Source organism: Piliocolobus tephrosceles, chromosome 6, assembly GCF_002776525.5.
Source record: "Piliocolobus tephrosceles isolate RC106 chromosome 6, ASM277652v3, whole genome shotgun sequence".
NCBI classification, from domain to species: Eukaryota; Metazoa; Chordata; class Mammalia; order Primates; family Cercopithecidae; genus Piliocolobus; species Piliocolobus tephrosceles.
Genome location: NC_045439.1, coordinates 102,392,157 through 102,409,062, shown reverse-complemented (window position 1 = coordinate 102,409,062; position 16,906 = coordinate 102,392,157). Strand labels below are relative to the sequence as shown.

At 38.6% G+C, this 16,906-nt stretch overlaps 1 protein-coding gene across 8 annotated transcripts in view; it reads right to left on the bottom strand.

The window, feature by feature from the left end:
* The window catches only part of HERC1 (HECT and RLD domain containing E3 ubiquitin protein ligase family member 1), a 228,558-nt gene that overhangs the window by 174,208 nt on the left and 37,444 nt on the right, over positions 1-16,906 (bottom strand). The window contains exon 1 of one of the 8 annotated variants that reach the window (XM_026455080.1): positions 5,852-5,867. The exons of the other annotated variants lie outside the window; for them this stretch is intronic. The gene's annotated coding sequence lies outside the window, so the exon portion shown is untranslated. Of the gene's footprint in view, positions 1-5,851; positions 5,868-16,906 lie in introns of those variants that run through there. 8 annotated transcript variants of the gene reach the window in all.

Sequence of the window (16,906 nt, the reverse complement as noted above, 5' to 3'; positions counted from 1 at the left end):
AGGAGATGCAAGGAAACATAAATAGAAATGCTAATAACATGAGACATGAATATACCACTCTCAGTACAACATGGATCAAGCGAACAAAAATAAGAAAACAGAAGATCTAAACAACAAAATAATTCACTTCACCACTAATGGGATCTATTTCTGGATTCTCTATTCCAGTCCACTTGTCTATTCTTACAACAACAGCGACTTGATTAAAATAGCTTTATAAACGTATAAATGTTCTGATGACTGGTAAGGAAATTCTCAGAAGTTTAAGATTATTTTATTCAGGCCAGGCGCAGTAGCTCACGCCTGTAATCCCAGTACTTTGGGAGGTCGAGGTGGGCGGATCACGAGGTCAAGAGATGGAGGCCATCCTTGCCAACATGGTGAAACCCCGCCTCTACTAAAAATACAAAAATTAGCTGGTCGTGGTGGTGCGCGCCTGTAGTCCCAGCTACTTGGAAGGCAGAGGCAGGAAAATCGCCTGAACCCAGAAGGTAGAGGTTGCAGTGAGCCGAGATCACGCCACTGCACTCCAGCCTGGTGACAGAGGGAGACTCCGTTTCAAACAAACAAACAAACAAAAGATTTTTATTCAATTATATGCCATCCCTTCCAACACACTACTGAGGTTCTAATCTGAATTGCATTAGATTTATGTATTTTCAGAAAATAGACATTTTTATGAAATTTGTTCATCCAAGGACAAAGTGTGCCTTTCTATTTGTTCCTATCCTATTTTAGATTTTCTTCATGTAAGTCCTGGGCTTTTCTGTTGATTCTTAAGTATTTCTGATTTTGTGATTACTATGAATGGAATTTCCTCATTTCCATTTCTGGTTAATTACTGCTATCTAGTCATCTGGGTAAATCCATATATTTTCCAAAATTATACAAAAATAGAACAGGAAATGAATTAAAGAAATAGACGCCATCTAACAACAGGAAACAAAGGAAGAAAACAAGCAAGTATTAAAATGGTAAAACAGACACTAAAGGTCAGCTATAAGACCAAGCACAGCTACTACATCAACATCTGTAAAATTCACCTATTAAAACCAAAAGACAAAGATTGATATGAAATGATAACAATAATCTATATGCTAACTGAACAAAACATACATGAAAGTAGTTATGGCCCAAAATTTATAATCTCTGCTATAAATTAAATGTATATAACTATAAATCTAATAAGTAAATCATTTTAAAAATTATACCCTATCTATAAGCAATGAATCTAAAACAAGTGATTTCAAAATGTTGAAGATAAAACGGAGGGTAATGATATAACAAACAAATGCAACCAAAAAGAGTATCATCTATTAGGTAATAAATAGGACAAAAAGGGTTACTTGGTAATGATGAACAGTATAATCACTAATAAGATAAAACTGTCATAAACCTTTATGTACAAGCAGAGTAATAAAACAAATGAAGAGGAAACCACAGAAAATACAGGAAAAATGGCAACCACAGTAATAGTCAGAGACTTAAATACAGCCATACCTCATTTATGGCACTTGACTTTACTGTGCTGTACAGACACTACATTTTTTTACAAATTGAAGGTTTATAACAACCCTGATTTGAGCAAGTGTATTGGTGTCATTTTTCCAAAAGTATATGTTCACTTCATGTAACTGTGTCACATTTTGGTAATTCTTACAATATTTCAAACTTTTCATTATTATTACAACTGTTATAGTAACCTGTAATCAGTAAGCTTTGATTGTTACTATTGTAATTGTGTGGGGGTGCCACAAAGCACACCCATATAAGACGGCAAACTTAATCGACAAATTCTATGTGTTCTGACTGCCCCACCAACCAACCATTCCCCAGTCTCCCTACCCTTGGGAGTCCCTATTGCCTAAGACACAACAATATTGAAATTAGGCCAACTAATAACCCTACAATCGCCTCTAAGTGTTCAAGACAAAGGAAGACACCATGTGCCTTTAAATCAAAGGCCAGAAATGATTAAGTTTAGTGAGGAAGGCAGGCCAAAAGCTAAGCCTCTTGCGCCAGTTAGCCAAGTTGCAATGCAAAGGGAAAGTTCTTAAAGAAACCAGAAGAGCCACTCCAATGAATACATAAATGATAAAGAAGTGAAATCACCTTTTTCCTGATATGGAGAAAGTTTAAGTGGTCTGGATAGAATATCAAACCAGCCACAACATGCCCTTAAACCAAGGCCTAAGCCAGAGCAAGGCCCTCTCTTCAACTCTATGAAGGCTGAGAGAGGTAAGGAAGATGCAGAATTGTTTGAAGTTAGCAGAGGTTCACTCATGAGGCTTAAGGAGAGAACCTGTCTCCACAACATAAAAGCGCAAGGTGAAGCAGCAAGTGCTGATGTAGAAGCTGCAGAAAGTTACCCAGAATATCTACCTAAGGTAATTGATGAAAGTAGTTACATTAAACAACAGATTTTCAATGTAGACAAAATAGCCTTCTATTGGAAGGTGCCATCTAGGACTTTCACAGCTGGAAATAATTCAATACCTGTCTTCAAAGGACAGGTTGAGTCTCTTGCTAAGGGCTAATGAAGCCGGTGGACTTAAAGTTGAAGCCAATGCTCTTTTACATTCTGAAAAACCTAGGGCACCTAAGAAGTATTATAAATCTACTCTCCCTGTGCTCTCTAAATGCAACAACGAAGCCTGGATGACAGCACATCTGTTTACTATACAATTTACTAAATATTTTAAGCCCACTGTTCAGACCTACAGCTCAGAAAAAAGTTTCCTTTCAAAACATTGCTGTTCACTGACAATGCACCCAGTCACTCAAGAGCTCTACTGGAGATGTACAAGGAGATTCATGTTGTGTTCATGCCTACTAAACACAACATCCATTCTGCAGCACATGGATAAAGAAGTCATTTTGATTTTCAAGTCTTATTATTTAAGAAATACATCTTGTAAGGCTACAGCTGCCATAGATAGTGATTCCTCTGATATCTGGGTAAAGTCAATAGAAAATGTTCCGGGAAGGATTCACCATTGTAGATGCCATTAAGAGCATCTATGGTTCATGGGGAAAAGGCCAAAGTATCAATACTAACAAGAGTTTGGAAGAAGTTGATTCTAACCCCCACGGATGACTTTGAGAGGTTCAATACTTCAGTGGAGGAGGTAACTGCAGACGTCATGGAAATAGCAAGAGAAGTAGAATTAGAAGTGGAGCCCGAAGATGTGACTGAATGCAGCAATCTCATGATAAAACTTTAATGGATGAGGTGCTTCTTATGGATGAGCAAAGAAAGTAGTTTATTGAAATGAAAGATATTCCTGGTGAAGATGCTGTGAATATTACTGAAATGACAACAAAGGAATAAAATATTACATAAACTTAATTGATAATGCAGTAGCAGAGTTAGAGAGGACTGACTCCTTTTGAATTTTGAAAGAAGTTCTACTGTGGGTAAAATGCTATCAAACAACATTGCATGCTACAAAGAAATCATTCATGAAAGGAGGAGCCAATCAATGCAGCAAACTTCACGGTTGTCTTATTTTAAGAAATTGCCAAAGTAATCCCAACCTTTCAGCAACCACCATCCTGATCAGTCAGCAGCCATCAACATCAAGGCAAGATCCTCCATGAGCAAAAACATTACAACTCTTTGAAGGCTCAGAGGACTCTCAGCACTTTTTAGCCAAAAAAAAAAAGGACTTTTTAATTTAGGTACGTACATTTTTTAGACATAATGCTATCGTACACTTAACAGACTACAGTGTACGCTACACATAACCTTTATATACACTGAGAAACCAAAAAAACTGTGTGACTTGCTTTACTGTGACACTGGCTTTACTGTGATTTATTTGCTATACTGTACTTTTGGTTTTATTGCAGTGGTCTGGAACTAAACCACAGTATCTCTAAGGTATATGCCAGTACTTGACAAATAAGGCAAAGTACAACAGTATATAAACCACCAGTCCTTAAATCTATTGGTAGACCATGAATTCCTTTGAGAATCTGATAAAAGTCGTGGACCCTGACTCCCCAAAGAATAAAACTCATGCTCATACTCATAAAAATATGAGCAAATTTCCAAAGGTTTCCTGGATGTCCTGAAGTCATCTATGTAATCCAAAATGATAAATCTAATCTAAAATATCATGCATATCCTAAAATATGTTCTTTTTAAGTACCGGTGGAAAATATTTTCAAATTGACCATTATACAACAAATAATTCAAAAATATACACATAATTTAGACCACAGTTCTAGCCAGAAAGTAGTGAAACCAAACAGTATTTACAAAACTAAAATGAAGCAATCTTCAAGACACACTGTTAAAAAAGAAAAATATGCAGTTTCTGTATACTGTAATAGTTCATATACAGTAACACACCTATATTAAAAAGGGTTTATATATTCATTATATCATGTTCATAAATGCATGGAATAAACGCTGAAAACATTTTTTTAAAACCTAGGAACACTAGTTGCCTCTGGGGGAAGGAGAACTGGGTTACTGGGAGCTGGGGTAGGAAAGATATCTGCTCTTCACTGCAAAAACTTGAATTTCTTATATGTGCATGTATTATCAGTGCAAATATTTTTTTTTTCTTTTTGAGATGGAGTCTCACTCTTGTCACCCAGGCTGGAGTGCAGTGGCGCAATCTCGGCTCACTACAACCTCTGCCTCCCGGGTTCAAGCGACTCTTGTGCCTCAGCCTCCCAAGTAGCTGGGACTACAAGTGCCTGCCACCAAGCCTAGCTAATTTTTTTTGTACTTTTAGGAGAGTCGGGGTTTCACTGTGTAGGCCAGGATGGTCTCGCTCTCCTGACCTCAGGTGATCCGCCCACCTTGGCTTCCCGAAGTGCTGGGATTACAGGCGTGAGCCACTGTGCCTGGCCTATCAGTGCAAATTTTTAAAAAACATTTTTAAAGAAATCCAAAACAAGGCAAAAGCTAAATTTTTGGAAACTAAGTTTCTTAGACAAAGAGAGGAAGGGGAAAGGAGTTACAAATTATCTAGAAAGTTACATAAAAGAAACATTTATCAAAATAAAGGGAATGTAGTCAAAGTTGACTCAAATAAATATATCAAGACTTAAATGCTCCATTCATAACTAAGAATTAAATGAAAGTCACGTGTGGTGGCTCACTCCTATAATCCCAACATTTTAAGAGGCCGAGGTGGGAGGAAGCTTTAGGCCAGGAGTTCAAGACCAGACTGAGCAACATAGCAAGAGACTGTCTCGACAAAATGTTTAAAAATTATCTGGGCATATGGTAGTACACGACTGTGGTCCCAGCAACTTAGGCTTGGGAGGGAGGATCGCTTGAGCTCCGAAGTTCAAAGCTGTGAGCTATGATTGCACCACTGCACTCCAGCCTAGGCAACAGGATGAAGCCAAGTCTCTTAAAAAAAATTTAAATATATTAATAATTCAATTCAAAAATAGAAAAACAAAATAAGAACATTAAGCTGGGCATGCTGGCTAACACCTGTAATCCCAACGCTTTGGGAGGCCAAGGTGGGCGGATCACTTGAGCTCAGGAGTTCAAGACCAGCCTGCACAATATGGAGAAACCCCATCTCTACAAAAAATACAAAAAATTAGTCAGGCATGGCAACGCATGATGTGGTCCCAACTACTCGGGAGGATGAGGTGGGATGATCCCTTGAGCTCAGGAGGTCAAGGCTGCAGTGAGTCAAGATCATGCCACTACACTCCAGCCTGGTCAACAGAGTGATACCCTGTCTCTAAATAAATAAATAGGGAAGCAGAAGGGGAAGAAAAGGGAAATTGGTAAATTAGAAAAATTCAAAAACAACAGGATTGATATCTCAGAGAGATGATTTTCCTTTTTCTTTTTTAGAGACTGGGGTCTTACCGTGTTGTCCAGGCTGGTCTTGAACTCCTGGACTTAGGCAATCTTCCCACTTTGGCCTCCCAAAGTGCTGGGATTACAGGTGTGAGCCACCATGCCCGGCCCAAGAGATAATTCTTTAGTGGAAAAAATGAAAACAATTAGCTAACAAAATTAAGGAAAAAAAAAGACAAAACATAAGGTACTCAATATTATAAATAAGAATGGAAAGATAAGCTGGATGCACTGCAGAGTGCCTGTAGTCCCAGCTACTTAGCAGGTTAAAGTGGGAGGATTGCTGGAGGCCAGGAGTTCGAGGCTGCAGTATGCTATGATTGTGCCTGAGAATAGCCACTACACTCCAGGCTAGGCAACGTAACAAGATCCTGTTTCTTTTCTTTTTTTTTTTTTTTTTTATTTAAAAAAAAGGAAGAATGGAAAGACAGCTGTGAAGAGCAGTTTGGTGGTGTTATCTCAAAAATTTCAAAACAGAGTTTCCATATGGCCCAACAATTCGACTCCCAGATTTATACCCAAGTGAACTGAAAACTTGTACACAAATAGTCATTGGAGCATTACTCGTAATAATCAAAAAGTGGAAACAACACAAATGACCATCAAGATATGAATGAATAAACAAAATGTCGTATAATCTATACAGTGGAATATAAATCAGCCATAAACAGGAATGAAATACTGATACATGCTATACTTTGAGCCTTGTAAACATTCTGCCAATTGAAAAATGTCAGACATAAAATGCTACATACTGTATGATTCTATTTATAAGAAATGTACAGGATGGCCAAATGCATACAGATAGAAAGTAGAATAGTAGTTGCCAGAGGCTAGATAGGAAGGGAAAATGGAGAAACTGGTTAGTGAGTATTTTACTTTGGAATTATGAAAATGTTTTGGAACTAGATAGAGATGGTAGTTGCACAATACTGTGAAAGTACTAAATGCCACTAAATCGCTCGTTTTAAGATGGCTAATGGTACGCGATGTGAATTTCAACTCGATTATTGACTGATTGATTGACTGATTGAGACAGAGTTTCACTCTTGTTGCCCAGTCTGGAGTGCAATGGCATGGTCTCAGCTCACTGCAAACCTCTGCCTCCCAGATTCAAGCAATTCTCCTGCCTCAGCCTCCCAAGTAGCTGGGATTACAGGCGCCCACCAACATGCCCGGCTAATTTTTGCATTTTTACTAGAGACAGAGTTTCACCATGTTGGCCAGGCTGGTCTTGAAGTCCTGACCTCAAGTGATCCGTCCACCTCGGCCTCCCAAAGTGCTGGCATTAAGGCGTGAGCCACCGTCCCCAGCCTTAATAAGTTATTATTATTATATTATTATTTTTGAGATGGAGTCTCACTCTGTCACCAAGGATGGAGTGCAGTGGCATGATCTTGGCTCACTGCAGCCTCCACCTCCAGGATTCAAGAGATTCTCCTGCCTCAGCCTCCTGAGGAGCTGGGACTACAGGCATGCACCACCACACCCGGCTAATTTTTGTATTTTTAGTAGAGAAGGGGGTTTCGCCATGTTGGCTAGGCTGGTCTCAAATGCCTGACCTCAAGTAATCCACCCACGTCAGCCTCCCGAAGTGCTAGGATTACAGACATAAGCCACGATGGCCGACCAATAAATCATTTAAATTAAAAATATATATATATGGCAGATTAATGCTTCCCCAAAATGAACTGAGGGTTATGTTACTAAAAGAAGAGAGATCAATGGTGGGTAAACAAATACTCAAAAAAAGTTGGTTACATCAAGAATGACTCTGATGAGTCAAAATACTACAGAGCCAGACTCTACAGACACAGAGTGTCTGTAGCCAGACACATCTACAGTCCCAGCTACTTGGGAGGCTAAGGCAGGAGGATCACTTGAGTCCAGGAGTTCAAAGCTGTAGTGCACTATTATCACTCCTGGATAATACAGCAAGACTCCATCTCTTTTACAAAAAAAAACAAAAAACAAAAAAAAAAACTTACTAACCTGGACAATATGGCAAAATCCTCACTCTACAAATAATACAAAAAATTAACCAGGCGTGGTGGTGCATGCTTGTGGTCCCAGCTACTGGGGAGGCCATCTGAGCCCGGAAGGTCAAGGCTGCAGTGAGCCAATATTGTGTCACTGCACTCCAGTCTTGGCGACAGAGTGAGATCCTGTCTCAAACACACACACAAAAAAAAACTTACAAGCCAGTTTCATCAAATTGAATTCAAAGGAAAGAAAGTTCAAGTGCATTTAAAGAATAGGAAGTAGATCAGAATAGCTAGAATACGTAAAGACACTAATATAAAATTGTAGGAAAATGAATGCAGTTCAGAATGTGAAAAAGTTAACAAACAAATGAATTTTGATTTTTATTCTATAATCTATTACAAGTCAGACTGATTTGGGGAACAAAAGTGTTATCTGCACCTAACACAGCATCTGATACCTATATGCCCTCAATGAAGGATGCATTTCAAAAAAACCCCAATTGGACAGTTGTTTACTGTAAATTGGAGAGTGGGGATAATATAGTCGGGATACTACTGAAATAAATCACTAGTGAGATTTAAAGAAACTATACTTGCAATAAAACAAAGCTCTGATTGTTTTAAGGAAGAATTATATCTATTATGACTTCAACAGATAATTCCTAGGCTACTTTAAATGTTTTAGGGCATAGAGCAAAGAGTCTCAGTTCTTTTTAAGCAGTCAATAAAGTAACACCACCAAAACTCAACGAAGCACAAAAAGTACCACTGTAATACTACCACAATTGTGGATTTCATAATCTACAATTAATAAAAATCTGCAATTAAAAATATTAGCAGCTGGGCGCAGTGGTTCACGCCTGTAATTCCAGCACTTTGGGAGGCTGAGGCAGGTGGATCACCTGAGGTCAGGAGTTCGAGACCAGCCTGACCAACATGGTAAAACCGCATCTCTACTAAAAATACAAAAATGAGCTGGGTGTGGTGGCAAGTGCCTGTAATCCCAGCTACTTGGGAGGCTGAGGCAGGAGATCATGCCACTGCACTCCAGCCTGGGCAACACAGCAAGACTCCGTCTCAAAAAAAAAAAAAAAAATTAGCAAGGAAAACGAGAAAGTACATTAATAGGGGTTCATTCCAGGAATATAATGATGGCTCAACATAGAAAAATCTATTAACATTAACCAATTTCATGTTATGTTGAGATGTTAAAAATACACTTGATAAACTGCAACATCCATTCCTAATAAAAAAAATCTACTAATAAAGCAGGAATAAAAGGTTTTTTAAAATGACTTAAAATTACATATCACAAAACAAAACCATCAGCAGCATTGACTCTAGAGTCAAGTAGAAGATAAGAGTGCCCACTTGTCACCACTATTATCAATAATGAAATTGAGGTCCAGCATGGTGGCTTACGCCTATAATCCCAGCACTTTGGGAGGCAGGGGTGGGCAGATCACCCAAGGTCAGGAGTTCGAGACCAGCCTGGCCAACATGGTGAAACTCATCTCTACTAAAAATACAAAAATTAGCCAGGTGTGGTAGCACATGCCTGTAATCCCAACTACTTGGAAGGCTGAGGCAGGAGAATCGCTTGAACCCAGGAGGTGGAGGTTGCAGTAAGCCACGATGATGCCACCCAGGTTGCTCCAGCCTGGGTGACCAAGCAAGCCCTGTTTCAAAAAAAAAAATGAAAGAAGAAAAGGAAGGCAGGGAGGGAGGGAGGGAGGGAACAAACAAACGAATGAACGAATGAAAGAGGGAAGAGAGGAGAGGAGAGGGGAAGGGAGGGGAGGGGAGGGGAGGGGAAGGGAGGGGAGAGGAGAGGAAAGAAAGAAATTGAACAACAAAGTGTTATGTATTCTAGACATTTTTATTATTTACACTTGATACTGAACACCTCGAAAACCCATCAGAAGAATCCAGCTAAATACTAGAAAGAAGCACAGTAAGGTAGCTGATACGAAAAAAAAAAAAAAAATCAAGTTTCTATACACAACTATAATAACCAGGAATTATATACAAAGCCCCCAAAATTTAACATAAAATAACTTAGAATAAATTGAACAAGAAATGTGCAGAAATTTTATTGGAAATAAAATCCTGCTAGAGAACAAAAGAAAATTTGTAATAAATGGAGAGCTAAACAATGCTCTTGTTGAAAAGAATCCACATTTTCAGAAGTTAGTTCTCCTTCAGTTAATGTATAAAATTAACTCAATTATCAACCTGGATTTGATAAATTGTTTCTTAAGATTATCTATAAATACATAGAAATTGTGAGGAAAAAAAAATTTACAAACTGAGCACACGCCTGTAATCCCAGCACTTTGAGAGGCCAAGGCAGGCGGATCACTTGAGGCCAGGAGTTCAAGACCAGCCTAACCAACATGGTGAAACCCCATCTCTACCAAAAATACAAAAAAATTAGGTGGGCGTGGTGGTGTGCACCTGTAATCCCAACCATTCAGAAAGCTAAGGCAGGAGAATCACTTGAACCCAGGAGGCGGAGGATGCATTGAGCTGAGATTGCGCCACTGCACTCCAGCCCGGGCAACAGAGTGAGACCCTATCTCAAAAAAAAAAAAAAAAATTACAAACTGAGAAAAGTCCTAGCTTGACAGATATTAAAAATTATAATGCCAGAATAAAACAATGTGATTCAGGCACAAGAAGAGGCAGCTTACATTACACAATACCAATAGAAAAAAACTAAGATTCCAGATGGAAATCTAAGTACATATAGGAAGTTAGTATATGATGAATGTCACATATCATAAAGGTACTATTCCAAATGAATGCGTATGTTCTACACCTAACATAGAAACCCAAACTGTACAAGAAGACTTAAGGATGTTCACTGCATTTTCTCTATAATAGAAAAACGACCTATATATTCACCAATAGGTAAGAAATAACTAATGTGATATATTCACACGATACCAAAGTATATACTTTACACTATAAAGAAAACACGCAAATCAACAAAAAAAAATGTGAATTTTGTTTGTTTTTTTTTTTTTAATAATTCCACAGCTCCATTTTTTTTCTTTTATTTTAGGTTCAGGGATAATTGTGCAGGTTTGTTATATAGGTAAATTACATGTCACAGGGGTTCAGTGTACAGATTGTTTTGTCACCCAGGTAATAAGCATAGTACCCGATAGATAGTTTTTTGTGTTTCGGTTTTGTTTTGTTTTTTTGAGACAGTCTCACTCTGTCACCCAGGCTGGAGTGTAGTGGTGTGATCTCAGCTCACTGCAACTGGTTCAAGCAATTCTCCTGTCTCAGCCTCCAAAGTTGCTGGGATTACAGGCGCGCACCACCACTTCTAGATAATTTATGTATTTTTAGTAGCAACGGGTTTCACCATGTTGGTCAGGCTGGTTGGTCAGGCTGGTCTCGAACTCCTGACCTCAGGTGATTCGCCCACCTTGGCCTCCCAAAGTGCTGGGATTACAGACATGAGCCACCGTTCCCAGCCCAGATAGGTAGTTTTTTGATCCCCACCCTCCTCCCATTCTCAAACCTCAAGTAGGCCCTCGTGCCTGTTGTTTCCTTCTTTGTCTCCGTTAAGTACTCAATGTTTAGTTTCCACTTACAAGTGAGAACATGCAGTATTTGGTTTTCTGCTCCTGTGTTAGTTTGCTTAGGATAATGGCCTCCAGCTCCATCTATGTTGCAGCAAATGACATGATCCCATTAATTTTTATGGCTGCACTGTATTCCAAGGTATATATGTACCACATTTTCTTTATCTCGTCTACCATTGATGAGCATTAAAGTTGATTCCATGTCTTTGCTAGTGTGTAGAGTACTGTGATAAACACACACATGCATATATCTTTATGGTAGAATGATTTATATTCCTTTGGGTATATACCCAATAATGGATTGCTGAGTCAAATAATTCTGTTTCAAGTTCTTTGAGAAATCGTCAAAATGCTTTCCACAATGGCTGAACTAATTTACATTCCCACCAGCAGTGCATAAGCATTTCCTTTTCTCCACAACCTCACCTGGCATCTGTTATTTTTTGACTTTTAAATAATAGTCACTGATTGTTGTCAGATGGCTTCTCAATGTGATTTTGATTTATATTTCTCTAATGATTAATGATGCTGAGCATTTTTTCATATCCTTCTTGGCCACATGTATCTTTTTGTGAAAAGTGTCTGTTCATGTCCTTTGCCCACTTTTTGATGGGGTGTTTTTTGCTTGTAAATTTAAGTTCCTTATAGAATCTGGATATTAGACTTTTGTCAGTTGCATAGTTTCCAACTATTTTCTCCCATTCTATGGGAGTTATCCCCAAACTGCAAATTTCTATATGTCCGAGGAAAGGACAAACCCATTAAACCTACTTTATTTTTTTTCAACTTTCTGCGTTCTAGTTAGAAGCATGATAGATTCTATCAACCCTTTGAAAAACTTTTTTAGGATTTTTGGTTGTTAAAATGATGTTTGTAAAAACAAGCCTTCTATAAAGATATCTTTCAGTTTTTACATACCCAAATTAAAACAATAATAGGGTTATCTGTTTACTATTAGATTGTCTGTTTACTATTGAGAGTTTCTTTTGCTGTGCAGAAGCTCTTTAGTTTAATTAGGTCCCATTTATCAATTTTTGTTTTTGTTACAATGCTTTCGGTGTTTGTGTGATTTTTAAATGTTCAAAACAACACACACAAACAATATTAGAGGAACCAAACTACATAAGTTAAAAGGAAAACCCCAAAAGTCTGTCAAAACAGCTAGGTTTGAATCTAGGCTACACCATTTACTAGGTGACTGGGGCAAGTTACTTAACTTCCCCAGGTCTCAATTTCCTTATCTGTAAAATTTCCTTATCTGTAACATAAAGGATAATAAAAGAACCTCTATCATTGCCATGAGGGCTAAATGATATAACACATATAAAGTTCTTGGAATCAACGCCTGGAACTCAGTACCTACTCAACAAACGTAAGCTGCTATTATGATCATTATTATTTTATTATTGCTATCTCTACCACTAATACTGGTTGTAGATATAAATGGAGATTTATATAAAAGTACTTTTTAGACCGGGTGCAGCGGCTCACACCTGTAATCCCAGCACTTTGGGAGGCCAAGGCAGGCGGATCACGAGGTCAGGAGATCAACACCATCCTGGCTAATACAGTGAAACACCGTCTCTACTAAAAGTACAAAAAATTAGCCGGGGGTGGTGGCGGGTGCCTGTAGTCCCAGCTACTCACGGGGCTGAGGCAGGAGAATGGTGTGAACCCGGGAGGCGGAGCTTGCAATGCGCTGAGATCACGCCACTGCACTCCAGCCTGGGCGCCACAGCGAGACTCTCAAAAAAAAAAAAAAGTACTTTTTAAATACTAGAATGATAGACACCCAAACTCAGGATAGTGATTGCCCAGGGGGTTGGCAGGTATCAACTTTGTGTGTTATGTTTCCCTTTTTCTAATTTTAAAAATGACTGCACAAACACTTGCTAAATCCTGGCATAAGAAACACAGGCGGGTTTTCTTTTTTTTAATTATCTGTACTTCTCTTCTGTCTTAAATTTTTCTCAAGAAAAGGAAAAACAAAAAAAGTTTGTATGACCATATTGTTTTCAACTGCAATATAATCAAAAGTTATAATCTCTATCTTATTATTGTTTTAATTTGGGTATATAAAAACTGAAAGATATCTTTATAGAAGGCTTGTTTTTACAAACATCATTTTTCTCAAAAATTTTCAGATTTATATGCATATATGTACAGTACATATATACTACAAATACAAGCGTTATGTATATTCTGAAGATGCCTTGTACAAACAGAAAGACGAATCATCAATGCAGCAAGATTTGCCAAAGATAAAGGGATGATCCTTTTCAAAACACTATCAGCAGAGGGAAGTTTAAAGAACAAAATAGAACATCAAACTAGTAACATTTCCAATAAAACTTTTAGTTACTGGATAAATTCTGCCTAGTTCTTTCTTTAACACATGCTCTACGCAAGTGAAAGTAAAAAACGATTCATCGAGGGAGTTCAAACTGCAAATCCAGGTTCCTTCAGTTCTAAAACACTTAAACTAAAATCAATTCGATGTCTAAATGTTTTAAGCTGTAAGCTCATTCACATGAACTATAATCAGCAGTCCCTCTCTAAATACAAAAATTTAGAATGAATTTTTTCCTTACTAAGAATAAAGAAGTTGATATTTCTTCAACTATTTTTCAAAAGCAAGTTTTCAAACCATTTATTTCAAAGCTAAATAATTATCTGTTGGCAGTAGCATCTCCTATGTTGATGCCCCAAACAATTGTTCAAAAACAAAATCATTGATTTAATCAACTACTTTCCAGTGTAATTCTTGTTCTCAGCAACTGAGTTGGAGCAAAGTGTAATAACTGGTAACTGACTTAATTTTTCATTTTCCCTAAAACTCTAATAAAGTATATAGTAGGTTCACTGACTGATAGCTTTATATTCAATTGACCAATATTCTCAAACCTTAATGTCTTAAACCAGTTTATAATCTCTTACCTTAGCTACAAAGAGACCACTGTGATTCAATAACATTAGATGGAATCAGGAAATCAAGGTTCTAATAACCAAGAAATGATCTTGGGCAAGAACACTTACCCTCTTCTCCAGGCCCATCTAAAAAATAAGGGATTTGAATAAAATTATCTCGAAAGTCCCTTCCACTTGTAAAATATGAAAATGAAACCCAAATGTTCAATACACAAAATTGGTTCTTACTACATTCTATCCACCTCTGGAAGGAATACAAAAAGAATACAAATAACTTCAAGTGCAGAAGATATTACCGACTTTTCAAAACCCTTTCCAGATATAACCCTATCAGCAAAGCAGAATGAATGCATGCTTCCAGGAGTTTGGAGTATCCCCAACTAATTGTTCCCTTTTAAGCAAGAAATTAAACTCCTACAATTTTGGCATTTTTCTTCATAATATATGGTGTGGTTTTAATGTAAAATAATATTTCATATTACCTTCTCTGATGATATAGAACAAAAGAACTCAGCTTCTTCCTATTACACTCTCACAACACAGAACACTTCTGTGACCAAATGTGTGGGAGATTTTCTCCACACACCAAGCAAGCAATCTTGCAGCAGACACCAGCTGGGTGTCTTCTAATTCAATACAGTTATGACACTATCTACCAGGAGATAGCAACAGATCTCCCAGGTTGAAGGCTCAGTCCTAGAAAACTGTCTCCCACTTCTGATTCCAATTGCAAGCCCCAGGTTGTTTTATGTGTGCTTCTGACCAATTAGCTATAAAGCAGGGTTCCCACACCACACTCCTTGGATTTGATTAATTTCTAGAGCAGTTCACAGAACTCAGGAAAATACTTATACATACATTTATGGGTTTATAATAAAGGCTATTACAAAGGGTATCAATGAACACCAGATGAAGAGAAGGAGAGGGCAAGATATGGGGCAAGGGGTCCAGGGCTTTCATGCCCTCTCTGGGGATGCCACCCTCCAGGAACTGCCAGAGGTGTCTGAACCAGAGCAACTCCATCTTGAATAGGGGCTGTGTAAAATAAGGCTGGGACCTACCAGGCTGAATTCCCAGGAGGTTAGGCATTCTAAATCACAGGATGAGACAGGAGGTTGGCACAAGACACAGGTCATAAAGACCATGCTGATAAAACTGGTTGCAGTAAAGAAGCTGGCCCAAACCCACCAAAACCAAGATGGCCACGAAAGTTGCCTCTTGTAGTCCATACTGCTCATTACACACTAATTATAATGCATTAGCATGCTAAAAGACACTCCCACCAGTGCCAGGACAGTTTACAAATGCCCTGGCAATGTCAGGAAGTTACCCTATATGGTCTAAAAGGGGAAGGAATCCTCAGTTTCAGGAATTGCCCACCCCTCTCCCAGAAAAACTCATGAATAATTCACCGCTTGTTTAGCATATAATCAAGAAATAACTATAACTATCCTTAGCGGAGCAGCCCCTGCTGCTGCTCTGCCTATGGAGCAGACATTCTTTATTCCTTTACTTTCTTAATAAACTCGCTTTCACTTTACTCTGTGGACTCGCCCCGAATTCTTTCTTGCGTGAGATCCAAGAATCCTCTCTTGGGGTCTGGATAGGGACCCCTTTCCAGTATAGAACCTCTATGGGTTCAGCTATCTGGAAGTTTCCTATGTTAGAAGCGTGTGAACCAAAGCAACTCCACCTTGAGTAGGAGCTGGGTAAAATGAGGCTGAGACCTACTGGGCTGCATTCCCAGATGGTTAAGGCATTCTAAGTCACAGGATGAGACAGGAGGTCAGTACAAAATACAGGTCATAAAAACCTTTGGATAAAATAGGTTACAGTAAAGGAGCTGGCTAAAACTCATCAAAACCGCGATGGTCACGAGAGTGACCTCTGGTTGTCCTCACTGTTATACTCCCATCAGCACCATGACAGTTTACAAATGCCATGGCAACGTCAAGAAGTCACCCTATATGGTCTAAAAAGGGGAAGCATGAAAAACCCACCCTTTGTTTAGCGTATCACCAAGAAATAACCATAAAAATGAGCAACCAGGAGCCCTTGGGGCTGCTTTATCTATGGAGTAGCCATTCTTTTATTCTTTTACTTTCCTAACAAACTTGCTTTCACTTTGCTCTACACACTCGCCCTGAATTCTTTCTTGCGTGAGATCCAAGAATCCTCTCTTGGGGTATCAGAACCCCCTTCCTGTAACACCTGAACCTGGTCTTTTTGTGGTTTTATGGAAGCTTCATTACTAGGTATTACTGGTTGAATCACTGAGTGATCAACTCAATCGTTGGTCCTTCTTTCCTCCCCTCCTCAGAGGCTGGGGATGGCATTGAAAGTACTACCCTCTAATCATGTGTCAGTCTTTCCAGTGACCAGCCCCAATCCTGAATCTAACCAGAGGTGACCAGCCATCAGTCAATTCATTAGCATACAAAAGACACAGATCACTTTGGAGATTCCAAGGATTTTTGGAGTTACACTCCAGGAGACATGAGGAAGACCAAATATATATTTTACAATATCTCACCTACCATCCATTAAAACTG